Source organism: Sapajus apella, unplaced genomic scaffold (assembly GCF_009761245.1).
Source record: "Sapajus apella isolate SASKATOON/1434 unplaced genomic scaffold, GSC_monkey_1.0 scaffold6, whole genome shotgun sequence".
NCBI lineage: Eukaryota > Metazoa > Chordata > Mammalia > Primates > Cebidae > Sapajus > Sapajus apella.
This window is the reverse complement of record NW_022436946.1, coordinates 25,972,213-25,999,264: the sequence shown is the minus strand read 5'-3', so window position 1 is coordinate 25,999,264 and position 27,052 is coordinate 25,972,213. Positions and strand designations below refer to the sequence as shown.

General features: G+C 36.0%; 1 protein-coding gene and 1 long non-coding RNA gene across 11 annotated transcripts in view; both read left to right on the top strand.

Annotated features, from left to right (window-relative positions):
- The window catches only part of NKAIN2 (sodium/potassium transporting ATPase interacting 2), a 1,033,472-nt gene that overhangs the window by 78,660 nt on the left and 927,760 nt on the right, over positions 1 to 27,052 (top strand). The gene's annotated exons all lie outside the window — the stretch shown is intronic.
- On the top strand, positions 3,396 to 15,802 carry LOC116548920. Its single transcript, XR_004267628.1, has 3 exons — positions 3,396 to 3,407; positions 11,026 to 11,030; positions 15,410 to 15,802. It is a non-coding gene; the product is annotated as an uncharacterized LOC116548920 (long non-coding RNA).

Below are 27,052 nucleotides of genomic sequence, written 5' to 3'. Positions count from 1 at the left end.
ATTTGGGCCTTAATGTATTAAAAGGAACTCTAAAAAGACGGAAGTACGGAATGTATCATTGCCTTCATTTTAAAACTAGAACTTGTCAGAATAGAAACATTGCTTATTTAATGTATCTCAATATGCTTTGGTTGAATCACCTGAGTATAATCAACGGTTGAAGTACTGGTTTTCAGACCATATAACCATAAAAAATAAAGGTGTTTACTTTAAAATTTTTCATATTCAATTACTCTGCAACTGTAAGAAAGCTATCTTTGATAGAGCGGCAAATATTTCTCTGAAAGCAACTAATTCAAAGAGATTCTTTAGTCAGTTTTAGTGTGAAAGAGAATTACCAGATATAATTCTGTCGATTTTCATCACAGTTGTATTAAAGGATGGGCAAGGCTGTGAGCAAGAAAAAAGGTTAACAGGAACCACTAATCATGTACTGAGTTAGGTGTGTAGCTAGGGATTTTATTCTTCTTCTTTTTTTTTTTTTTTTTTTTTTTTTTTTTTTTTTTTTTTGTGAAACTGAGTTTCCCTCTGTCACCCAGGCTAGAGTGTGGAGTAGCACAATCTTGGCTGACTGCAACTGCTACCTCCCCAGTTGAAGTGATTCTCCTGCCTCAGCCTCCCCAGTAGCTAGGATTGTAGGCAGCCACCAACCACTCCCAGCTATTTTTTGTATTTTTAATAGAGATGGGATTTCACCATGTTGGCCAGGCTAGTCTCGAACCCCTGACCACAGGTGATCCTCCTACCTCGGCCTCCCAAAGTGCTGGGATTAGAAATGTGAGCCACTGCACCCACCTGCTAGGGATTTTATTCTAAAGACTGAGTCAGAAAAATAGAAACAAGTTTGTAAATAGCAAGAATGGTTTCCTCTCTTCTGACTGAATGAGAATCCAAGTAGGGCAGAAGGACAAGCAATACAATATGTTAAATGAAATGAGGCAGTTTACAGTGAAAACCGATGGAGTGTATCTAGTGTCAAAATTTGGATTGCTCAGTAAGGAACTAGTTTGGTGTCACCTCTCTAAAGATTTATTAGCCAATGTATTGCATGGAAAATGCATTATTTTCTTAAGCAATTGTTTTCAGAGTCGGTTTTGTGTTTATTCCCATTTTAAAATGTTTTCTATTTGTGGATTTCATATTTAATGATATATTTACCATAGTAATAAAAAAGATGGGAGTTCAAAGCATGAAATCATGTTAGTATAGCTCTGTGATGACTAATACGACAGAAACATGAGACTGATGTTTCATTCTGAAAACACTAGCATGACATATCTATGAAACACACTCATAAATATGTTAGATTGTGTGTGGACCTTCGGTCACACATAAATGTGACACTTTTAGACATATTCTGTAGATCTTTATCATGGCGCATTACTTAAATTCGGTGGTATTATTTTTAAATTTCAATATACCATATCACTAAAATAGAAGGATTCTGTATCTTAAAATCTGGATTAGCTTGTATGTGATTAATTATATTTGAACTCACATAATTCATAGACTAAAGATATATGAATATTTTTGAGAAATTAAAGAGATTGTTAAAATTTTTCATATCACTAACATTCATAATCAGTAATTTCCACTGTCTATTAGGACCAATCTCCTTATATTTCTCACTTTTAAGTCCTGTTTTAAATTTTTGCACAGTAAAATATATCAAATATATATTTACAATAAAATTACATGTATATGTAGTCATAAATTGGGTAAACCCAGGTACAAGTCATTCAGGGACTTTGGCTATTAATTATGAAAAAAAAATTACTGCTTTGGATATGAGGTTGAAAGAGAGGGCATGAATCCCTTTACATCTCATTTTAAAAAAATCTTAATGAGATCAACTTATCACTAATGTCCTTTCAAATCATTCTAAAATAGGGACATATATTTCATTTTGATTTTCAATGATTGTTTATAAATCTTTATGTAAAATTAATAGCAGGAAGTAATCTGCAGGTCCTGTTAATGAATTTGAGTGCAAAATACAGTGTGTATTATAGTTAATTGACTTTAATAAGAGTGTCATACATTATTTAAATAGAATTTATATTTTATTTCATATATGTGTGTGTTTGGGGGACATTTTAAATAACTTACTTTTGAGTGAACAAAAATGCAAAAATGTTTCTTTCAATAAAATGTTGCCAGTTTTCTACTGTATCACTTCTGTCATTGTGTAACTATTGGATAACTGGAATTTTATAGCACAAATTTTTAGTCTATTAATTATGATGATTTAATATTTAATAAGAGCATCCCAGAACCTTGTAAAAGTTGAAATTGTTTAAGGAGAAGAAAAAATTGTTTAAGGAGAAGAAAAACAAAACAAAACAGAATATGTAGATGTAGTTGGATTCCACATAACTTTCTCATCATGTTTGGTAAATTCATAGAACACCACAGTCAGCCAGAAACTAAGCCGGTGAAATGTCGAGTCTCCTTGTTTGGTCTGGAGTGTGTGTGTGTGTGTGTGTGTATTATACACACTCTGATATAGTTTGTGTCCCTACCCAAATGTCGTGTCAAATTGTAATCCCCAGTGTTGCAAGGGGGGCTTGGTGGGAGGTGGTTAGATCATGGAGTCCATTTCCCCTTTGCTGTTCTCCTAATTGTGAGTTCTTTTGAGGTCTTTTAGTTTAAAAGTATGTGGCATCTTTCTCTTTTCTCTTTCTTTCTCCTGCCCAGCCATGTAAGATGTGCCTGTTTTCCTTTCATCTTTTGCCGTGATTGTACGTTGCTGAGGACTCCCCAGTCATGCTACCTGTAAGCCTCCAGAACCATGAGCCAATTAAAACTCTTTTCTTTAAAAATTACCTAGTCTCAGGTATTACTGTTTTTTTAATTATTATTATTATTTTTAATGTTCTTTTCAGTTCAGGGGTAGAAGTGCAGGTTTGTTACATAGATAAACTTGTGTCATGGGAATTTGTTGTACATATTATTTCATCACACAGGTATTAAGCCTTTTACCTATTAGGTGTTTTTCCTGATCCCCTCCCTCCTCCCACCCTCCATCCTCTGAAAGGCCCCAGTGTGTGTTGTTTCCTTCTGTGTCTCTATGTGTTCTCTTCATTTAGCTCCCACTTATAAGTGAGAATATATGGTACTTCATTTTCTGTTCCTGTTGCTATGAATAATGGCCTCAAGCTCCATCCAGTCCTTGCAAAGGACATATCTCATTCATTTTTGTAGCTGCATAGTATTCCATGGTGCATATGTACTCTATTTTCTTTACCCTGTGTATCTCTTTAGAGAAGTGTGAGAATGGACTAATACACACACATTTTCATTCCTTTTAAGGAAACAAACATAGGAATAAAGTAGTAATTGGAAAGACTGAAGTAGATAGTAATGGAAAGATTTTCCTAAGCTGTCTCTCTCTTGTGTGCACGCGTGTGTGTGAGTGTTTCTTGAAGTAATCCCTTATACTTTTAATTATCCCTAACACCATTGGTTAGTTCAATTAATCTTCTAATAATCTGGCTTAAGAGAAAATTAGCAATGATAAGGTAGTGACAAAAATTGGTTGTGATTCCTACAATTTTGTTTTTCCGATAACTTGTTTAGATACTTTTTAGGTTAACAGTTTACACACAGTAAAATATTTCATTACAGGCATTACAAACACTGCATGTCCACTGGTCATGATATTAGATAAGACTTCATTCAACACACTGATGACCAAGCCTGTGACAAAATAAAAATGGTACCCTACTGTACATTAGATTACTATTTCAGCTGTGCAACAATGTCTTGATTTACCTTGATCATTTCAGTCATTTTAACAGTGTGTATATTTGTAGTTAATTGATTATAGTAAATGTAGCTCATTCTGTTGATTATCACTGTTCTATATGCCTATTAGAATTCTCATTATCTCAGGTACACTTTTAGGAGGCAGTTTTAACCTACTAAATTCACAAGGTTTGGTCCAGTTTTAAGTGATGAAGGAAGTAATAATGTACTCACAAATAAAACTTTTAAAACACTTTACTTGATTTTGGGCCTTTTAATATATTTAATCATATAGCAATGTATTAACATTTTTTTGTATACATATTTATCCCCAAGTCCTGTATTCTGGATGCCTTTGCCTTCTTTCTGAACAATGTCAAATGGTTCCAGTGTGATTTCACTTTTTAATTAGGCTGCAAGGACAGTTGGCCCCTGATAGGATTATGGGATGGCTTTGTATAAAATCTGCTTCTGATTAGCAGCTGTAAGACACTGGCACCCTACAGTTTTGATCTTTATCTCTTATCAGTTATTCTGATAGTTCTCTACAACAACTATATTACAGTCATGTCTAATGCATTGGTATTGAAAAAGGAAGAAAGGTGTTTAGGTAGGAATTTTTGTCATTGATCAGATTTTGCATGTTTTTGTTTCCTGAGAAATTTTTATATTGGAAATAGTTAATATTTAGCTTGAAAATATTTCAGCATAAATAATTAATGTGATAGGCACATGATCGTGCATAATGGAGTTTTAAGAGCAGTGGGAATGACTCTAAATTTTAAATTTGAGACAAATGTGTTTTTTTGTGATGCAAGAACAGCTGCCAGTCTAAGGAAGTACAAGAAAGAGATTTTTGAGCTATATAATATTATCCACGTATTGATTTTCTAGACTAAAGTAGCCGGCCAATCAGAGGTCATCTTTAGTTCACCATTGCCTCTTATTTGGTATGGATTTTCCATTTTGCACACACATATAAGAAATACAATTAAAAATGGTACATTAGGAAAGGTAAAAAACTTTACGTGACTCTTTCTTTACATTGCCTTAGTGACAGTAGCCAATTAGGAATGAAAAATCCAGGTGAGATAGAGCAGTGGTAAAAACAACAATAAGAGTTCCCCCAACTAGAAAAATGCATTTTAAAAAGAGGCAGTATGTATGGTTAATAAACAGATGAAAAACTTAAAATTCACTCATATTAAAACACAGGCAGATTAAATTATTTTTACCTATGAAATTAGGAAAAAAGCATGCACTTTAACGATAACGAGGAGCATATTGGTCTGCTGGTGAAAGTAAATGTACACACAACATTTTGATTTGATAATTTGGCAGCAGTTGCTAAAAGTATTTAACGTTTTCATACTTTTTGATAAAGCTTTTTATTTTAGAAAACTTCTGTAAATCAAAATGTCGAAATACACATGATAATTTCTTTATAAGTATATATTCGTAGAGTATTATATTACTTCCACATGATGGAATATTTTGTAGGCATTAAAATGGTATTATGAAGAATATTAAAGAAGTATACCCAGTACGTAGTGTTAAATAAACACGGACACGAAATATGTATACCTTAGTATCTAAGTCCTGTAAAAATATATGTTTACATAGGGAAAAAACTTAGAAGGAAAATATAGAATGCTATCAAGCCTGTGTTTTCCTCTGGTACTATGAATTTCCTAAAGAAGGTAATTATAGTGAACTAATGACAATTGCTGATTAAACAAAGAAGTGAAAACTAAACTCAAGCCAATATATGACTACTCTTCTATGTAGAACATGTTGACTGGAAAGGGGAAGCATATAAAGTTAATTTTTGTGGAACTGTTCACAAAAGTAGCAAATTAATTTAATAAAAAAATCAATCAGTTGGTCAGTTCTTTCAGAACAGTATAAACATTTTTTCAGTTGCCTCAACTGCAGTTATTCCTCAATTGACTGTATTGACGAACTGCTTTGCAGTTGTTTAGATGTGTTTTTGGAGAAAAAAATATTGCCAAAAAATACTTAGTCAGTGCAACTTAATAATGGCACAGTGGGGGATCATTAAAATGAATCCTCTTGCTTCGTCGAGGCAATGTATTGGAATGCAGATCTTATTGATTTACTGCAAATATCTGTCTGAAAGTGAGCCCATATATTAAAATCTATGTATTATGTAAGTCAGAATACAAATTTGTTTGATAGAGTTTTGATGAACAACCAAGCTGATTAGATTACTTTGTAGTTGGTGGATCATCTTTAGATTTCTCTCAAGCAGTCATTACACAGAAATTCATTAACTAATAACTTTAACTATTTTATGTCCCTAGTGGGCACTTAGAAGACGAATTGGCAGTTCAGTACTTTGCCTCGAAGCTGCTTGTAATGATGAGTCTGTATTTGTGACATCTAGTGGAAATAGATTATCCACTCAGATACAACATGCTATTGTTCTTCATGGTTAATAGGCTTACATTTTCCAGGTTTCGCTTTATTGTGTTACTCATATAGTTTTTTACAGTAACACTGTTTTAGCATACTTATCTTTACATAGTGCAGCCATTTTCAACAATAAAACCAGATGGAAAAATCAGGGATAATTGGTGACAAACTGTATCAATTAAAGGGCATTAAATCTAAAGCAGGTTGTGCTGTGTCCTTTTCTATGTACCTTCAATTCTTGGTACCTTCATTTCTTGCATGCCTACTTTTTTGTTACCCTGTTGCTCATGCTCTCAACCACTGTAAATACACTGAAGGTCAAAAGCTCTAAATTGCAGAATTTTAGAGGAAGATGAGATCTTACTAAAGATCTTCCATTTTCCTAATGAGACATCAGAAGTCCAGAAAATTTACGGAAATTGCCTAAGGTCAGATGTAGTTAGTGACAAAATTAGAATTAGACTTTTGTTCTGTTGCCCTATTATCTATCATTTCCTTCTGCTTTGAGAGGCTGCAGATGAATTCTTTTAGTAGCATGGTGATTAAGACTATGGACCGGGGAGCCACATTTTCTTGGTTCACGTTCTGGTCCTATTCCTTACTAGCTGTATGACTTTGGGCAATTTACTTAACTTTACTATTCATCAGTTCGTTTGTACAGTGATGATGAGAATACTACTCACATTGGTAATTGTGAAGATTAAATGACCTAATATTTGTAAAGTGTATGAAATAGTGCCTGGGATAAAGTGAATGCTCTAGAAATGTTTATAAATATAAACATCTAGAGGAAAAACAATCTAGATAAAGAAGACATGTTATCCCTTATGTATATAATGTTACTTTTAATATTGCAGCCAAAGTGTGCTTTAATAACTAATTTAGTATAAAGGAAACATAGGCGCCACATCATATGAGTTCTAAAGATTCATGGAGGTCATATGTGATATCTTTGCTTAATATTTTCAGCCCTTACATTTTCAAACACATCCTTCACTTTTCTATTCCTTAGAGTACTTTTGAATTGGGCCTTTTTTGAATTGATGGTTTTAAAAATGCACTTTTAGATAACAAAGATAACATTTTAAGTCTCAGACAATGTACAGAGGGACCATAAGAGAGAAAATACTGAGCTATGTCTAAAACTTAGTAATGCTTAAGTTTTGTTTCCTATAAATCAGCCTCTGTTAATATTGCATTTTTGGTCTTTTGTCTGTCCCCACAATAATCCCTGAATATTGTTATGCCACAAACAATATCAAATCACTATTAAAATTCCTATAGAATATCTTAAATTTATCTAATAATATATTCCTTTGTTCAAATTTTTTAAAAAACAACTGGTCTTCGTTTTCTTTGGTTTTAGGACAACATTTCTACCTAGTCAGAGGTCAGATGATCCCTATATGTTTATTCCTTTCCAATGACCTCCATTTGCAGAGAATATTTTAGGGGTAAGTTTTAACTATCTCTCCTAGGGACTGTCCATACTTGAGAAAAATAGCCTGAGGCTTAACATTTTCTGTGTATGTTTGAAATGGCAACTGCACAGTCATGCAGGCTTCATTCTTGAGCTATTTTCAGCTCTGGCTGCTTTTAAAACCAAGAGAAGAGTGAAGCAGCAGCTATAGCAGGGTGAGCTGTATCATGCACTTTCAAGTGTAGACCTGGCCTTAAAGAACAATCTACTGAATGGCATTGAAAGGATAGGACCCAGAAGACATATTATTTTCTCTATTTTAATGCTTTCTGAGTGCCTTGAAAGTGATGCTTGACCTGTGTATCATAAATCCAAACCAAGACATTTTAGAAGAGTCATTTATATCTAAGGTTTTCGTGCTTCCATTGCAGCCCATAATAGTGCATTTCATCATATTATTAGTTAGACTAAGTGCTTCCTAGGGGGCATTGTGACTTGACATATGTGGAGCTGGTTGATCTGAATGGCATATTCTAAGTGAGATGTCCTGCTTAAGTCACTGAGAATGGTTACAAGGAGGCCATTATAATTTTGACCTTTTCTACCCGAAATGACCTGAAATGACAACTGGGTTCATTCTGCTGACAGTGAACCTCTTGCTCTGCCAAAACTTAGGTTTCTTAGAGAAAAGGAAGGAAGAATCGATTGTGCAACTCATTTGCTACTGGTGACATGACAGGCTGACTCCATGTGAATACACGATTCAGAGAATGCAAGGAAACAGAGGAAAACAAGCATTTTGGGCCAGTGGGGAAATAGTATCACCCTACATTTTAAATGAATGTCCAACTTACCTCGTATAAAAGACACTCAAAGAAAAGGTTTATTTCAGGCTTTTCATTGAAGTAATAGTTCACAAAGGAGAACATGGTTAAATAAAGCACTGATTGAGTCACTGAGTTTTGAGTAAGCTTATATCTACTCAAGAAATTCAGGATGTATTAGAAGTTAGGGAGCATAAAATCCAAACCTTCTCAATTTCATGTTTTCACCTGTTTTAAAACAGTTTCTGTTTCTTCCTTGAATTTAGAAATAAACTCAGGACATTGAATCAATGTTATAATATTTTAATTTTCTCTTAATTTTGGTCGTGGTTTTTAACTTTTTACTCATTTGTAAACCATAAAGATGGTCACAGAAGATGAATTGGGATCCTTTTGTCATTTCACGCTGGCTTAAAAAAATAGAGCCATTTATTACCTCATGTAAAAAGACATCCATCGGTGGAGTAGACTTGGTAGTTGGATGATTTTGTGTTCATTATATCATCAAAGATTCTGATTTTTTCACATTTCTCTTCCCTGTCATCTTTAGAGTTTCAGTCTTGTCCTCAGGTTCCTTCCTCTTTCAGTTATAAGAAGACTCCAGCAAAAAACTAGGACAGCACGTTCTCTATTTATAGTAGGGGGGGATGAAATGGAAAGGAAAAAGGACATCTTTTAAGTCCTTAAACACCTTTCCTTTTGTCTGATTGACTCTATCCTGGACGAAAATCGCTAATAGGGAATACTATGAGCCAGTTCACTGACTAAGTAGCATCACCACCTAGAGCTGGGAATGCAATTGATAACAAAATGAAATGGAGTTCTTTAGAAAAAAGGAAAGAAGAAATGCATATTGGGTAACAGCCTTCAGTGTTTATTTCAATCCAAGGCCTTATATAAAAAACAGTAAAAATCATTTTGTAGCCATTAGGATGGCTGTTATTCAAAACAAAAGAAAACCGCAACAAACCCAGAAAGTATCAAGTGTGGGCTAGTATGGGGAGAAATTGGAACACTCATGCATTGCTAATGGGAATATGAAAGGGACAGTTACTACGGAAAACAGTTTGGCAGTTTCTCAAACAGTTAAACAGAATTACCATGTGATCCAGCAATTCCCCTTCTAGATATATACTTATAAGAATTGAAAACGGGGACTCAAACAAATACCTGTATACCAATGTTCATAGCAGCTAAAATAGCTAGTCACAATAGTTAAAATTTGGGAACAGCCCCAGTGGCCGTCAACAGATGATGGATGGACAAACGAAATGTGGTGTATGCATACAATGGGATGCCATTTAATCCTAAAAGGAATGAAATTTTCTTACATGCTACAACATGGATGAACCTTGAAAACATTTGCCAAGTAAAAAAATTCAGACACAAAAGGACAAATGTATGATTTCACTTTATAGAGTCACTAGAATAGGCAAATTAATAGAAGGACCGAAAATAGAATGGAGGTTACCAAGACTGCGGGGTGGGGCAAATTGAGAATTGTTTCATGGGTACAGAGTTTCTGCTGGAGATCATGAAAAAGTTCAGGAAATATTGGGTTTGGTGATACAACACTGTGAATGTACTTATTGCTATTAAAGCATAAACGTATAAATGGTTAAAATGATATATCTTATGTATATTTTACTGTACACAAAAAGCAATGTAGAGCCAACTGGAGATCATGTATTGGTAATATCAAGAGCTTGTAAGTGAGATACAAAAATCAAGAAATTAGTGTCTTCACTCCTTTTTTTTTCCTACTTCTGTATGCCAAGGTAAAGTAGAACTGAATTTGGAGTGTGGGTTAAATGTTGTTTATCAATATTTAGTGCTAACTTCCAAAGACCAGTGCCCAAACATTGGTGTTCATTCCCTACAGGAAACTTGGTCTTTTAAGCTGTGTAAAGTTCTGTCAAACCAACTAGCTGCAGCCATTGTTTCAAAACAAAATGTAACCACAATAATAAGCTTCAGAAATACGCAGAGGGCAAACTGAGCTACATCATTCTGCGTGTTTCTAGTATTAGTATTTATTCTCAAATTTTCTAGCCAACAAACCAGTAACTTAAAGGTTGGCGTATAATGCCAAATTTTGACTTCTTGCTTTAGTTTTTGTGAAAGAAAATGAAGAATAGACTAAAATAGAGATGAAAATAGCCTTATTGTTGGTTGTCAAGCACTTACTCCACGAAGCAGGGCTCTGATAAACTACATGAAAGAGTGAGGTTCATACCTAAAACCCAGTTATGCTTTACCTCCTTTGAAGCAGATCTGTGGATGAGGTCAGTTTTTCAGGACAAATTTAATCAACTTTGCCCATCCAGTCTCAGAGAACCTGGAAGAGAGACAAATGGTGCTTTTTATTTTCTCAGAGAAAGAGAGAATGGGGAGATCCTCCCCAAGTGTGCGTAAGAATAAAAGAAAGTGAGGGCTCCATTACACCTGAACACAGGCAGGCAAGCAGCATTACATACTTGGTTCCAGCCACACATGAGCAATGCCCCTTTAACACATGAATCTGGATCACCTACTAGCAAATTGTGATTCAATGATTGTATTAGTCCATTCTCATGCTTCCATGAAGAAATACACAAGACTGGGTAATTTGTAAAGAAAAGAGGTTTAATTGACCCAGTTCTGCATGGCCGGGAGGCCTCATGGTGGAAGGAGCCTTTTCACAGGGCTGCAGGAGAGAGAATGAGTGCAAGCAGGGTAAATGTCAGATGTCTATAAAAGCATCAGATCTCATGAGACTCACTCACTATCATGAGAACAGCATGGGGAAAACCACATCCATGATCCAATTATGCTCATGTGGTCCCATCTTTGACACATGGGGATTGTTATAATTCAAGATGAGATTTGGGTGGGAACACAGAACCAAAAACTATTGATGACTGTCAGGTTTTCTGCAATTAGATTAGCTGCTCCTCCTTCCTTGGGGAGGAAGGAACATACTCTTTTTTTTATACTTATGGAGTGGGGATGGAAACAAATGTAGATTTTCATCTAACAGTTAAATTTGTAGTTTGTGAGAAGGGGCCATACAGACTAGCATGTGCAAATGCTAGTAAGTCTGGCTAATGGGCCTCTCCACCCCAATCTGTATTTTTGTTTAGCACTGTCCTAAGGGTGAGAGGGTTCCAGATGCCACTTACCTCAAATTTCTTGCCTTGATATTGATTGAGCGCGATCGTCTAGTTTTTTGTGTGTGTGTGAAATAAAGTTGGGCAATAATCAGAAGGCAAAATAAACTGAAATTTTGTGATGCTAAATAGAAAATAACTCAATGAATTTTAAACCTTTCTGTTGGATATAGGACATTCTTGCCTCTGTTTTTAAATAGCTGGCATATAAAATTTTCTAGCTCTTACTGCTCTTTCACTGAAGCTCATTAATATAGGATGACAACTTGCTTCACGAACTTCTGTCAGTTCATACTTCTTTTTTCTTACATTGAAAACTCAAAGGAATGTAAAATATATATGTGTATGTATATATACACACACACACACACACACACATACACACACACACACACACACACACACACATATATATATGCAAGGCCTCACCCTGTCACCTAGGTTGGAGTACAGTGGTGTGATCCTAGTTCATTGTAGCCTTGAACTGCTGGACTCAAATTATCCTCCTGCCTCAACTTCCCAAGTAGCTAGGACTTCAGGTTCTTACCACTGTGCCTGCCTAATTAAAAAAAAATCTTTTGTAGAGATGGGGTCTTACTGTATTGCCCAGGCTGGTCTAGAACTTATGGCCTCAAGCAATCCTCCATCCTCACCCTCCTATAGTGGTGGGATTACAGTCATGAGCCACCACACCTAGCCTAATACAGAATTTTAAAGCTCTAAAAGATAACAACTCTCTGGTCTTGTGGATCCACTCATTTTAAAGGATTAGGCAATTGAGACAATTGATACCTGCAGCTTGTAAGTGACCTGTCCAGTGTCCTATGTCTGTACTGTGATAGGGCAAAGCTCAGAGCTCAGTTATTTGTCCTTTTTAATTAGAATTCATTTAAATATTCAAATAAAAGGCAGCCATGAAACCTTAAACATACAAATGTATAATGTGGTAAGATCACACCCAACCCTTGGCTCTCATACCTGTAGGATTACTGTAAGAGTTCTGGCAGGAGTTATTCCAGAGGGAGGGGAATTATTTAGCCAGGGCCTCAGTTCACAGAAGGCCCAGTATCTTAAATTTAGACATTTGACCTTCTCTCTACAGAAGGTTCCTTAGTCCTACAGATTAACTGATGGATTTAGAGAAGATTTAGAGAAGAATTTAGGTTCATTTACTCTAAAATTTTAAACTCAAATTTCTTCAAAATTTTATAATTTTGTTTGGGTACTACAAGTGTGTGTCCTGTTGTTTTTAAATTAAGTGTTAATATGTTTAAATGTAGACATAGAACATTTATTTATATTTTAAACCTCTGTTTGGCATTTTTCAGTTTTTTATGTTTCAGACATCTCAAAAATTGACAGTCCTGGGGTCTCTCTTGAGCCCCGAACTGTCCTGTTCATGCCTGGTGACTGCAAAGCTTGCAGGGCCAGGCATAAGCTGCTCACTGTGGGTCAGTGCATGCTACTGTTTGATTGCTGTCATTGTTGGAAGTTTCAGCTGTTCAGATCCTAGCCTTCTGAATCCTTACAGGCTTTTGGAATTACTCAGGACTCAAGAATAACTGAACAAAATCTAGAAACCATTATGTTGACAGAAAAACAAGAAACAAATGACAGAGAAGAGCATAGATTGTGAAGGTTAGAGAGGGTGTATTGGTTGGGGCATTGATTATCTGTCGATGTTTTTAAAGGATCTGTGAAACCTGAGAAGCATTCAAGGAAGAAGATGAGGCAGAAGCTACCAGAAAAAGTAAAGTAGAGGGAAAAAAGGAAGAGTGGGCAAGGAAGAACAGCAGTCATGGAGAAAGAGAATGAGGGAAAGGGACAGCTCATGGGGGACTTTCCAGGAAATAAAACCAAGAACCCTGGATCATTAGCTATTTATATCCTGTGATTCTCTAAAGGAAACTCATGTCTGTGCAGTGAGTATGTGAATGTGGGGAAGGGGCAGGAAGTAGAGAAGGAGAGTCCCTTAACTCAGCCTTGAAGGTCAATCAAAAGCCATGGCAACCGTAGCAGCTCAGCACTCTACACTAGAGGAACTTGGCTGTGTTTTGATACAATTATAATGTATCAGTCAGGCTAAATTGATTGAAAGAAAAGCTCCTCTCAAGTTATCTCAAGAAAAAGATATATTTTAAAGAAATACACAGACCGGAAGGGTATCTATAGAGCACTATAGGCGCAAGGCATCTATAGGGATTGATGGGTTTTTCTAGCCCCAGTTCCTTCTCCTCCCTGACACCCTCCTTTTTTCCCATTTCCTGCCCTTCTATCCTACTGTTCTGCTGCCCCCTCCTTCTTACACTCTCCTTCCTTTTCTTCTGTCTTCCCTCAGGTATCTCTCTCTCTCTCTCTCTCTCTCCCCCACACACACACACACACACACACATCATTATCATCATCATCATCAGCAGCAGAAGCTCTGCTTGTGCTTCTCTTTGCCAATAGATTTCATTGTTTGTTTACTGCCAGCTGACTTCATCCTCCTCCTTTCCATATCTTTTTGGGTCCCTCCAAACTTTGGATTAGACATGACATTATTTCACTACCAGGTTACTACTGACTGGCACGGTTTCTGTTGTTTCCCTTTGTGCCTTTTGAAAACAAAGAATCCAACTGGCTTAGCTCATTCTCTCAGGTCTACCCATAAGGTACATCCTGAGCTATGAATCCGCTGTCCATCCATCTAGTACTTCTTCTTGGTCCACTCACCTAGGGTCAGGGTAGGGTCACAGGAACATGAAATGCAGACTGTAAGTAGGTTTGGGCGTTAGCTAGAAGAGATCCTTTGACAGCCCTAGTGCAAATAGAAGTTCAAAAGTATTGTCAGACTGTGGATGCAAATTCAGTGAACAGAGCTGCATTATAGAATACAGTGTGGTACAACACAGATTCCAGACTTCATTTATAAAAGACAAGACCAGACACATAAGAAAGTTATGTTCGCCGTAAGAGAACAAATAAACGTTGGACCTGAGAGGTTGATGAATCACTATAACATTCGTTCGTCTCCCTTATATGATACCAAATCTTAGAAAGGCAGCTGTTCACAATTTTTTTTGTGTGCCTGGTAAATCATCTCAAGCTGCTGCGGATTCAGTATCATGCACATGACAAAATTAGGCAAGTCAACTGTGTGTTACATGAGTGGTTCATTTCGCCTGATGTTCTATTACATTTGCAGCTGCATCTGCATCTTAGACACGTAACATTAACTGATGTTCATAATGATAACCCTGAGTCATTAAGGAAATGTTGTATTATGTCTGGTACAGTGCACTTGAGAAGTAAAGAGTTGAAATGAAGAAAGAACTGAGACTTACTGAATGCTTGCTGTGTTGCAGATGCTGAGAGAGATGCGCTACTTATATTACTTCCCTTAAGCAACAGATTCCTGTGAGATAGGTACAGTTAACTTCATTTTACAACTGAGAAAACATGTTCAGATAAGGATATTTTCTAGATTTGAATTTGGAATCCAAATTTATCTTATTCCTGAATTTTTGCCCTCCCTTTATATCACCAATCTGTTTAATTTTAATTATTTTAGTAAGACATGTTCAAGTCAATATATGAATGAGATAGTCTTAGCTAGTCTATGTTAGCTAGTCAAAGACTCAGACTCAAAATATACACAAAAGAAAGAAGAGAACTAATATTTGAGAGCACGACCATTCATGATTATTTATTTCCCTGTGAGCTGTGTTCCCAAGTTATAAGTTGAGGAAATTCATTAAGGGAAAGTGACTTGCCCAAGATTGCTCATTTAGAGAGATATGGCTTTAGTGTGTGTGTGTGTGTGTGTGTGTGTGTGTGTGTGTGTGTGTAAGCTTCTTTTCTCAATCCACTGTGTAAATATTAGTTTTCCTAAGTCAGTTCTGAGCTCCCTCATTTTCTTCTCCAATTTCCTTCTTTAGGGCAGTTTCAGATGTAATGAGTCCGAAGATCACATCTTGCTCTCAAGTTCCCTACATAACTTAGATACTTTTTTCATATACTGTTAAACACTGAAATTCAAAAGTTGTAATTTTTCTTTTCAAGAGTCTCCAAGTGTACCTGCAACCCCACACTTCTCGTCTCAGTGAATGACCCGATTTCCCAAGCAAGAAATCTATGTGTAATTCTACTTTAGTCAGTAGGTGCTAACTGGCCACCTCCTGTTGTCCTTGATATGAATATTTTTTTTCCTCTTCCTCTACCACTTCTCTAATTTAAGCCAGTCCTAAACAATTGCAGTAGCTGTATTTGTCTGCATTTCTCAGTGCCATTAGAGTGAACTTCCTATTGAATAATTTTCTTGCTCTTAGTTCTTCAGTGATCCCCGTAGCCAGAAGCAAAGCATCCTACATACTGCTTTGCACAGTAGTACTCATAACCCTTCATGATCTGGCCTCTGTTTGCCTACTACTTATCCCGCCTTCATGATGATACAGCAATTTTGACATACTTATGGCTCCCTAGACACACTGAACACTGTTGAAGCTTTATAACTTTGCCTGTAATATTTCCTTCACCTGCTGGTTCACCACACTATTCATCAAGCATCCTCTCAAAAGCTTTTTGATTATTAAGTCTTTCTGTCTGTTTTTCTGGGCTGCTGTGAATCTTTATTCATGCTTCAAAGACAGCAGGTGTCTTTGTGTGCTGTAATCACACATGGATTTTTGCTTCTTGGACTGGTAACACTGGGCTGTGCTGCAGTATGCACTAGGATGGCCATACTGCCCTTTGAGGCTGGCATACTTTCTGATTAATTAGGTATCTGTTATGAATGGTTGATGCTTATGCCAAACAGTTGTTCAATATCTTGAATATCATCTCCAGCTTACTACCAAGCAATGTCTGGCATAGAGAGGGCACTCAAAAATACCTGTTGATTCTTGAATTATGAATGAATTAATGCCTGAGTTATGGCTGGCTTTAACTTACCCTCTTCCTTTCATTGCCTCTGGCTGTACTACACTGAACCGGATGGGTTTCTGTAACATGTCTACCTGGGCTGGGTCTGCACTGTAGCTACACAAAGAATAAATGTATTTTATGAAGAGCTTTCACATACAGATATTGATCGACTTACGACCTATGCAACTTATGACCATTCAACTTTACAACCACAATCACTAGCCACAACTGCTCTGTGTCTGGCAGTGCAAACGTTGCCCAGCTTGGGGTACGACAGTGCGGACCAGCTTCCGGCAGCACTACCATCTCCGCGTGCACCATTTCAACTGTACATATAGCCTACTCAACTTACAACCAAATCGTGTTACAACTGGTCCGCGGTCCTGACCGTGGTCGTAAGTCGAGCACTAGCTGTATGTGCAGAAAGTACATGTCCCATTGAGGTTTCATCCCTAACAAACAAGATATCCTCACTTTCATTAAGGATTTTTGAAGACTTCTTACTGCTCATAGATGTCCTCTAATCATACAAATGTCACTTACAGCACAAGAATGAGAACTAAGAATAATAATCCAGATATGATATCATCATTGCAGGATGAATTATGATGATTGGATCCAGCGAGTTGGAAGGCCACTGGCGGATACTGATACAGGCTTAATGACACAAGCTTCCTTCACAGCCGTATCACCTTGAGCTTGTGCTCACTCAAATTCTTTGATTTTACTTTACTTTTTCCACATGAGCTGCTATCACATCAGATATGTCCTGGCTCATTAAAAAAAAAAAAATTGTACTTCTGATTATCTCATTCTGTATATCTAATTTGCTCCTCATCCTGGTTTAGGATTTTCTGCAGTTTGACAATGGTGCTTTTGACGTCTTTCTTACAAATTATGGATGAAAATACACAAGTAGCAGAGTAAACTTCAGAGTTCAATGTTACACCACTTTTCCTCTGGCTTCAGATTGATTCATTAATCAACATTGTTTGGGTGCAAAATGTCCAGATATAGATTCCTGACTCTGGGAGTGGGTTTTGTTTTTTTCAATTTCCTTCTATCTAAATCCCCTGCTTTGTCCACAAGATATAATTAGAAACTTAAATGGCTCCCTTAAATTAACGAGTGCCAGGTCTGTATAGTTTATTTAATCTATTAATTTCCAGCCTTTATTAGGAAGTCATCATCATCATCACTGTCATCATTCATCTATTGAAATCAATTTACCAAAGTAAATCACAGTCTTTGGTGTTAGCTGGGCCTCTGTCCTATATCTGAGTGGCTTTTAACTTAGATTCACCTTCTGTTCCATGGCCTGAAAGGACCAGGTTCTCTCCAGGCTTCCTTCTGAGACCTAGGGCTTCCCGTTAGACTCCCTGCTTCTGTCTTCTCTCAGCTGCCTTCATAACTTCAGCCGCAAACTGGAGACCTTTTTCTGGTTTCATGTGAAAATCATTCAGATTAAGCCTTCTGTGAGGTTTTCAGGTCCTGTAAAGACGGATATGCACAGAGGTGGGTCAAATCACTTATTGTGTAGACTTCTGTCTCTTTGTTGGCTCTTTAAAGGATTTTAGACCATATGAATAAATCTGTATCTGTATGATAGGTATCGGTCTTGTTTTGCATATAATGTTGCTAAACTGAAGCTTAGACAGATAAATTGGCTTTGGCCGAGAACCATGACTACCGAGTTGTAAGGGTGAAATTTTAATACAGGTTTAAGACTCAGAGGCTCACACTTGAGCCACTGAATTAACTCATCCTGTTGTCTTGTGAGCACAGATTTCCTTCCTTCCTTTCTTCCTTCTCTCTTTTCTTCATCTTTATTCACCTCGTTTTCTTTCCTTTTCTTTTTTTGCTCACCTTATCTCCTTTCTCCCTTCTCTCTTTCTCCATAACCCCATCTTCCTTCTATTTTCATTTCTCTTTATAATTCATGATAACAGTTATTTCAGTTCCATGGGATGCTATTTATTTTAACCTAGGATTGATAATTTACCTCACAAGCCAACTTGGATTTGTTCAGAAAACTAGTCCCTTTATTTATTGAAGATATATTCTTCACCCACCTCACCCACTGCTAAATGGAAGAAAAAAGACTACCTACAGGTCAAATGGGATCTAAAGTTTAGTCTATCTGATGATGCAAGCAGCCCCTTCTGAATGACAGGCTCTCAGATAGCTCTTCCCTTGCTTCTCTCCCTCAGGAATGTCCTGGTCTAGGAGAGGTGGGGATTGTGGCTTATGTGTTTTTACAACACTGAAAGTGGGGTCTTCTGGTCTTAAGCAGGCGCTTGTTCAGCATACGCCTGTTGAACACACACACACACAGGGTATAGCCCTAGCCTCTGTGGGGTCACCTGATCCCATCAGTATGTGTCCTGGGCTGGGGACAGTCAGCTTGGAATTCACACTTTAATAGAACTGAGCAGAGCTCGGGAGTGTCAGCCAGGGATTTCTCTCTGACCCTGCTGCTCCACGTGCTTAGTGAGGGTGGGCTTACCTGTTGACCTGGAGCCCTCAATCCAGTGGTCCCTCTCACAGTGCTAGGTTGCATGTATAGGAAAGAGGCCCTTTGTACACAAATCCCCCAAATTAGAAATCAGAACATATGTTCTTTCACCCTTTTTCATATACCTTCCAATAAATCTTACATGATGAAAAAACAAGCCAGGTCTGTGGCTCATGCCTGTAATCCCAGCACTTTGGGAGGCTGAGGCAGGCAGATCATGAGGTCAGGAAATCAAGACCATCTTGGCCAACATGGTGAAACCCCGTCTCTACTAAAAATACAAAAAAAAAAAAAAATTAGCTGGGCGTGATGGTGCATGCCTCTAGTCCCAGCTACTTTGGAGGCTGAGGCAGGAGAATTACTTGAACCTGGAAGGCAGAGGTTACAGTGAGCTAATGTTGTGCCCCTGCACTCTAGCCTGGTGACAGAGCGAGACTCTGTCTTAAAAAAAAAAAAAAAGAAAGAAAGAAAGGAAAGAAAGAAAAATAAAAGAAAAATGGGCAAGGTTTTCTTACTGTCTCCAGATCAGTTTCCTCCTTTTGTGACTTCAGACAAACATTAGTGGTAGAAAGGGATATTTTCCTGCAATCTGGTTAACCCCTGAGCCGGTGTTTTCAAGGTTAATTTTTAGACATGCAAAAGGAGGCAATGAAGAAATTTGGAGAATAGTTTCTCTAGAGATTGGCTTTAAAAGCTTTTGGCTTGTTACCTAATCATATTTTCAAGTCAGAAGCTGACCATTTCTTCAGCTTTTGTCTTTGCAATATACCTAAAACAAATCTTAATCAGTTCCTCAGCAGATGGCTACCTCAGACTGGTTAGGATCAGCAAAAATAGATTAAAAATATTTACAATAGTCCCCTTAAGTAAAGGATAGGATATATTTACAATCTTTCCTTTTGCATTTGAGTTAATTTGAGATTTTCTTTGAGAAGATGGAAGGAATAAATAGCAGTTGAGAGGTTACACTTTCGATTTCACATGCGCTGTCATTCCATCATTCTCTGACCCATGTCTTGAGTCTATTGCATCCTTGATTGTCTTCTTCTAAAAGTTGTCTTTTGTGTTGATATTATTGTCCTTAGTATTTTAAATAACTCAGTTCACTTTGAAGTATAATCTCCGTAGAAGAACCACTAGCTTCTAATTTTATTTGTTTATTCTTTGTTTTATGCTCCTGTCCCTTTCTTGGCCATATTTTCGTACTAAGTGTTTTAGAAAGCAGCCAGTGAAGTAGCACTGTTTTTATTTGTTGTTGTTTTAGTGATTTCATTTTTTTCTCTTTGGGTTATTTTTAATTAAATATTTATATTTGAGGTTTTAGAAACACTTCACTATGTTTTAGAGCATCAATGGCAGGATCCAATTTAACATTTCTTGATGTTTTTGAAATATTTCATAAATTCCAGAATAAGTGACTCAATATACCAAGCATTTCCTTTGCTTTTTGTTTGTTTCCCCCTCATTTCAACATAGAATGATATTATTATTCTAAAATTCCTGTCACTGCCACAAAAATGAAACAATGTTTTTTTATGGGTCAGAAGTAAATTTACGGCAGACATTTCCCTTCTGGATGCCTCTACATATCAGTCATTTTTCTGCAAAGAAAGTGAAAATTTATTGCATGGGAAACTTTGAAACATCACCCAGTTCTCTTGTGTGTGGTCATATTTTATGGTTTGAATATAGGAATGAACAAAAGTGGGGACTTTTGTTCATTCCTATATTATGAACAACAGACTGTTATTATAACTCATCTAACACAAGAGTTTCCATGATAAAATTAATTGGAAATTTTAGAGAATTGAGAAGGCATAGCTTAAATTTATCTTTAGTTAGGTGCAATTTCATCTTTACCCTGAGACATGAAGACTTTAAATAAGGAGGCTGATACTAATTTTCTTAGTATGGTCCTAATTGTGTAAAATAAAGTTTTGTTTTAATGGGTTGTTAGACAAATTTTAGGGAAATAAAAACAATACAGTGTAATCTATATCTCTGTAGAAGTATAGCCTGAGATTTATGGTCTGGAAATCTAGGAGGGTGGCATGTAATTTAAATATTGAAGGACATAACTTATCAAATGACATGCCAGGTACAAAAATGACCTTGTGAAAGATAACTTTATTAGGGGAGTAAAGCATTTAGTGAACCCACTACGTAGACTCGTGTTTGGGAATAGATATGACTATAGGAAATCACCTTACATGGACTAGATGAATTTGATAGTGGAAATGAGTGGCCAGTGAGGATGGAATTTTTTGTGTTTACACACATTTATGCATCAGAAATTGGCACTGTCTAAAAATAATGAAATAAAAAAGGCTAAAAAAAGTTTCACTTTATTTTGCTTTGAAATAAAAATTCCTACATCTACTGTGATATAGGTGGTTCAACTACTACAGTATCTACATTGTTGACATTAATAGTTTCATGACTATTTTCATATTAAATGTTATCCAAAAAGTATGACCTACCTAATATTCTTGTTGAAACACCATTTCCAGCCATGCAATTAATCCTAATTAAACATTGGCACAAAATTTGGAAGATCAGAAAGTTGTTAGTGCCATCTTGAATCTTATGATTGCAGAATTAATTTAAAAACCCTGTTTGGGCATAATACATTCCAAAAATAGATTTAAAGAAGCATCAATTTATTCAGAAGGGTTATATCTGCTTCATATGCATTCTTCAGTGGTATTCAGGAAACAGCTGTCAGATAAATTATAAAAATACATGATAAACAAAACCAACTCATCTTTTTAATTGATTTTAATCTAGCTTCATCTAGGCAGCATAATGCTCTTCACTGATGGTAGAGTGAATAATATGAATGCAATTACTTAGCAATTCACCATGACTTAAAAATATACAGAGCCTTAATCCATTACTAATATAGTGTAATGTCCAAAGTAGCAGATTATTGGTGGGAGCTATTGAAGATCAGCTGGTAATTAGTCATACTGCTTTGTTCAAATTTAATTTCAAGAAACAAAGAAGGAGACATGATTACTGGTAGTAACAGCAATGAATTATGGGAAACTACAATGGAATCATTTATTGATTGATAGTGAGTGAAAGTCATTATCCTCTGATGGCTGTTTGAACAGCTAATGTGAAACGATGCAGCTGATGTCTATCATGAAACCTCTGCCATATTTGCTGTTTCCTAATTGTTGCTTTTATTTTTTGCAGCAGAAATTGGAGCATGGGGGAAGAACTGTGAATCTAAATTTTCTTTTGTTGTTGTTGTTTTGCTGTTGGTGAAAATGCTTTTCAGTCTTAAATTTTCACAAAAATAAGAGAGAAGGAATTTTATTTAGTTACCTGAAGTAATGCTGGATATTAAATGATGAAGAATATCTAGATTCCTCCATTTTAGCATATGCTTTATAGTATTCAACATCAAATGTTAGCAAAGCCTTTTCTATATGCAAGTAGATAGGAATGACCCTGGGTGTTACTATCTACCAGATAGAGCAAGAGAAAGTTAACTCTGTCAACTCTCATTACCATTTATTTCTCTCTTTTCCAAACTTAGCCCCCTTTTTTTCTCCATAGCAATTGGCTAGAGTCCTCTTGAAGTCTGTATTGCCAACTATAAGCTGTCAGGAGTACAGTAAGTTTTCAAGATAGAATTCATAAGGTAGACCTAATTATCTTCTTATAGTTGATTTTGGAAATATGCAAATGATATAACCAAAATATAGTAATATTATTTGCCTAATTGTGTTTAACTTGGTTAATAAACCCTGATTTAGTTACACTATCAATAGGATGAAAACCTTGGACTTGAAAATTATCAGCTCATGTTTTGACCGTTGAACTGTACAAAACTTTTCCAGTCTATTGTATGCAATTTTTTTCTAAAGAAAACAAGAAATGATCAATTAAGTGTGCCTAATTTAGGATCTGAATGTTGATAACTTGTTTTCAGATTCACACTATAATGGAAGCTTATAAAAATCTCAACCGGTTATTAGATTATAATGTCAGGTCATCTTTGTGTTCTTATTATCTTCAAACAGATCAGATGTCTATCATCTTCCTGCTTTGTGCACAGATCTTGGCCACTATCATAATCATAAGACAATAGATTTACCTAATGGTTGTTTCCCAGGTTACCCTCTCAGACTTTGGCAATGTTCAGCTCACTATTGCTTTAATGATTTCTTACAATGCAAAAGTACACTTAAATTGCAACACTGGATGTTTTTCTCCAACAGTGTTATAATATGGTAGAAGAAGGTGTTTGAGAGAGTCTGTAATTAAATAGTTAATAGGATTTTCACTCAATGAACATGTCCATGAATCTGATACATATTGTTTTGACATTTCAAAAATAGCATGCTAAATGGCTTACCTTAGTTGTTGATTAGCAAGTCTCCATCTAAAATTTTCATCCAAATATTTATTTCCCTCACTTGATAGAAGCCTAACTAGCTGGGCTGGGAATGAGAAGGACAGAATGAGTCGGTGGGGGCAGCTTGGTTTGAGCTTTTTTTTGAGCTGTGTCTTACATATCTTATTCCTCTGGGCTCAAATGACCAGTATTGTATTTTTCAGAAATCAGTACTGTAGTCATGAAATTAATCACTATTTATTTATATGTGAATAATTCACACTGAAGAGGGTAATTACTATCCTATAATATTGAGAAAAACTGGAAAATGGAAAATTGCTGAGAAAATGTATCCATTTGTTTTGCAAAAAATGTTGGATTTTGTCAAGAATGTGAAGAGTCTGAAATTTTACCCTACTTTCAGGCTAACAATTTATTTAGCCTTCCACAGTTTCATGACAGATGCTGGCAGAAGACATGGTCCTCCTGGATCAGAGATAAACAGCACAGCAAACAAAATAAACTCCCTTCTCCGTCCAAGTGCTTTGGGGATGACGTAGAGGGGCCTCAATGGATATTGTGCAATTAGTGGGTTTGCATCACAGCTAAAGAATCCTAAGTTTCGGACACCTGAATGTTTTGTAAGGGATGACAAACAAATCTGCTTGAACTTTCCTCTGAAGAGAACCACTGTCTTTATTAATTGGACTGTAAACAAAGCTGCCTCTACCATCTGTTTCCATGGGAGACACTAAATTTATATTCCCAGCCTGTTTACTATAAAAACATAATTGAAAAGAGTTCATAACAAAAGCATAGTTAGTATTTCTGCTCTCAATATGTACAGAAATGTGAGAGACCTACAGAGGCCTAGTTCTAATATACCTAATGAACACTAGGGACTGTGATAGCTTATGGGTAAAATGATGAAAGGACTGACAAGCCTACTGATGAGCTTGCATAATGTATATATTTCTGGCTCAGATTAAAAAAATAGAATATCTTGGAAACACTACCAGTGGGGATGGAAGTTAGCCAGTTTTACCAATAAAATCTTCTAAATAGTGTAACTAAGACAGGAATCTCATTAGTCCTAGATTGCATTCATGTATGCTGTGATACAAAAAGCTGAAAAGTACTATTGATCTTTGACTCAACATAAAATATGTATTTTAATGAAACAGTGTTAGTTTAATGTGTATGTCATATATACAGGTACCATATTAAGATAAACTTTTGAATTGCTTTGTGCTTTTTCAAACAATATAATTTTTAAAAAAATTCTTGATACATGCAGTTGTGATTTTCCTTTAATATTCTATGTTAAGGTGAAAAATACTGGAATTAAAAACTCATTATGAGAAAGAAATAGATATTTGTAAAATTTTCCTTGATCTCATGTTTCCAGGTTACTATTTTAAAATTTGTTTGGCCTTTGCATAATTCTTCAGTGACTTTGGTAAATTATATCCTAGTAAAATTATCCATCTTCATTAGCACCTACCTTCCTTCCTTCTTTTCTTTCTCTCTCTCTCTCTCTCTTTCTTTCTCTCTCTCTCTCTCTCTCTTTCTTTCTTCCCCTCCCCTCCCCTCCCCTCCCCTATCCTCTCCTTTCCTTTTCTTTCCTTCTTTCCTTTCCTTTCCTTCTTTCCTTTCCTTTCCTTCTTTCCTTTCTTTTCCGTCTCCACTTCCTGGGCTCAGGTAATTCTCCCACATTAGTCTCCTGAGTAGCTGGGACTACAAACATATGCCACCACTTCTAGCTAATTTTTTGTAGTTTTGGTAGAGACAGGGTTTCACCGTGTTGCCCAAGCTGGTCTTGAACTCTCTGGCTCAAGCAGTCTGCCTACCTCAGCCTCCCAAAGTGCTGGGATTACAGGCATGAGCCACTGTGCCCAGCCTGTTAGTACCACTTTCTAAGTGCAAGATAAAAAGCTTATCTTTGTCTAAAATATCTTCATTACCATATTCCTTTAATAAGACTTTTATCATGTCCTGTAATATCTCTCTGTGTTATATGAAGTTTTATAGTGAAATTTCATATATGCCATTTGGTGGGTTACTATGGAACATTTTTATCTGATGATAAAGTTGTCCATCAAACTATACTACAATAACATCTTATTTATAAACATCATTCAAATTTATTGGATGATGTATTATTCAGGTTAAATAAACATTCTAGCAAACTGAAAATTTTTAATACATATTCACTACAACATTCACTATACATTTATAACAAATTTTCAAATGACTCAAAGACAAGTACTTTTTTAAACTAAAGTTGCAATCAAACTAGGTCGATCTTTTATTAATGCTAGTAAAGCTAGAGGCCTTCTATTGCATCTAATCTCCTGTGAACAGTGGCAATTTCTAAATAGTTCTGAAGATGTAATATTTGACCAAATCTGCCTTTATCCAGTGTTTTATTTACTACTTGTTCCTTTCCACTTTTAGCGTGGTTGCTGTTATGTTTCACTTTCAAAAGCTTGAATGCAAATTCATAGGAAAAAAATGCTAATTATATTGATTTTATGCTTTTTAGAGTTTCAAATGAATAGGAATTTTAGTGAACCAACTTTTCCTATATATATTTTTTCTGATAACTTTATTGAAAGTATCAAAATGTAACAAAAGTATATAATGTATCATTTTTAAAATGTGAAGTTCTTTTATATCCAACGTTTGAAAGCGATAATAGACTTATCATAATATCATAAAACTAGAATGCTTTAGCAATAATCTAGCACACTATCTTTATTTTACAGGTGAGGAAATTGGGGCTCACATAAGTTAACAGACTAACTAATGATTTTCCAGATTATTTGTGTAAAGATCTGGGACTAGAACCCTGGTTTTCCATCTGTTTTAATTCATTGCTCGTCCATAACTAAGTTACCCTGAAACTAATATGACATTAATTTTAAGTTGTACCATTATTTATATATCACTAGGAAATAAAAAAGACTTCCAATAAATTATGATAGTTTCATTAATGATATCCCCCCTGACCTCCGCCGCTGCCCAGGTCCAATGCATGAATCTGTCTCCTCATGCCTTCATTACTTTGAGACATTTTTAAATCTATTCTGAGAGTTTGGGCAAGTCTTTCCTTCCTTCATCTTCACTGAGTGGGATATCAGGAAATCCTTTGTACAAATATCAGAAAAAAATATAATACAGTTACATATGTTAGTGGTTATCTTTCTCATGTTTCATAGAACATTTTGTTGATTCGTGTGAAAATCAGTAATTGTCATTCCTCCAATGAAGACTATTTTACTAGGACCAAATTTATGCCCTGTCTTTTGTTGCTATGTATCCATGTAAACAATATATTTATGTTTCAGTGATGAGAAGATGTTTTAAGTGGCAATTAACATGTGTTGTAGCAACACTGCCCATAGCTTAGTCAGGAGAAAGAGTTTGGTTAGCTATGTCCAAGAACAGGTAATTGCAAGTTTGTAATGACTTTCCCGTGCATTTGTCTTCATAATCTTTGTAAGGAAATAGCTGATAAGAGACCTCTTGATTTCAGAGATGTTGAAATTTAAAATAATAATCATTAAAAAATCTGAGTTTTCAGCAAACTGACAGAAGAGCTGAAGATCAAACACCGCATGTTCTCACTCATAGGCGGGTGTTGAACAATGAGAGCACATGGACACAGAGAGGGGAGCACTACACACTGGGGTCAGTTGGGGGAAA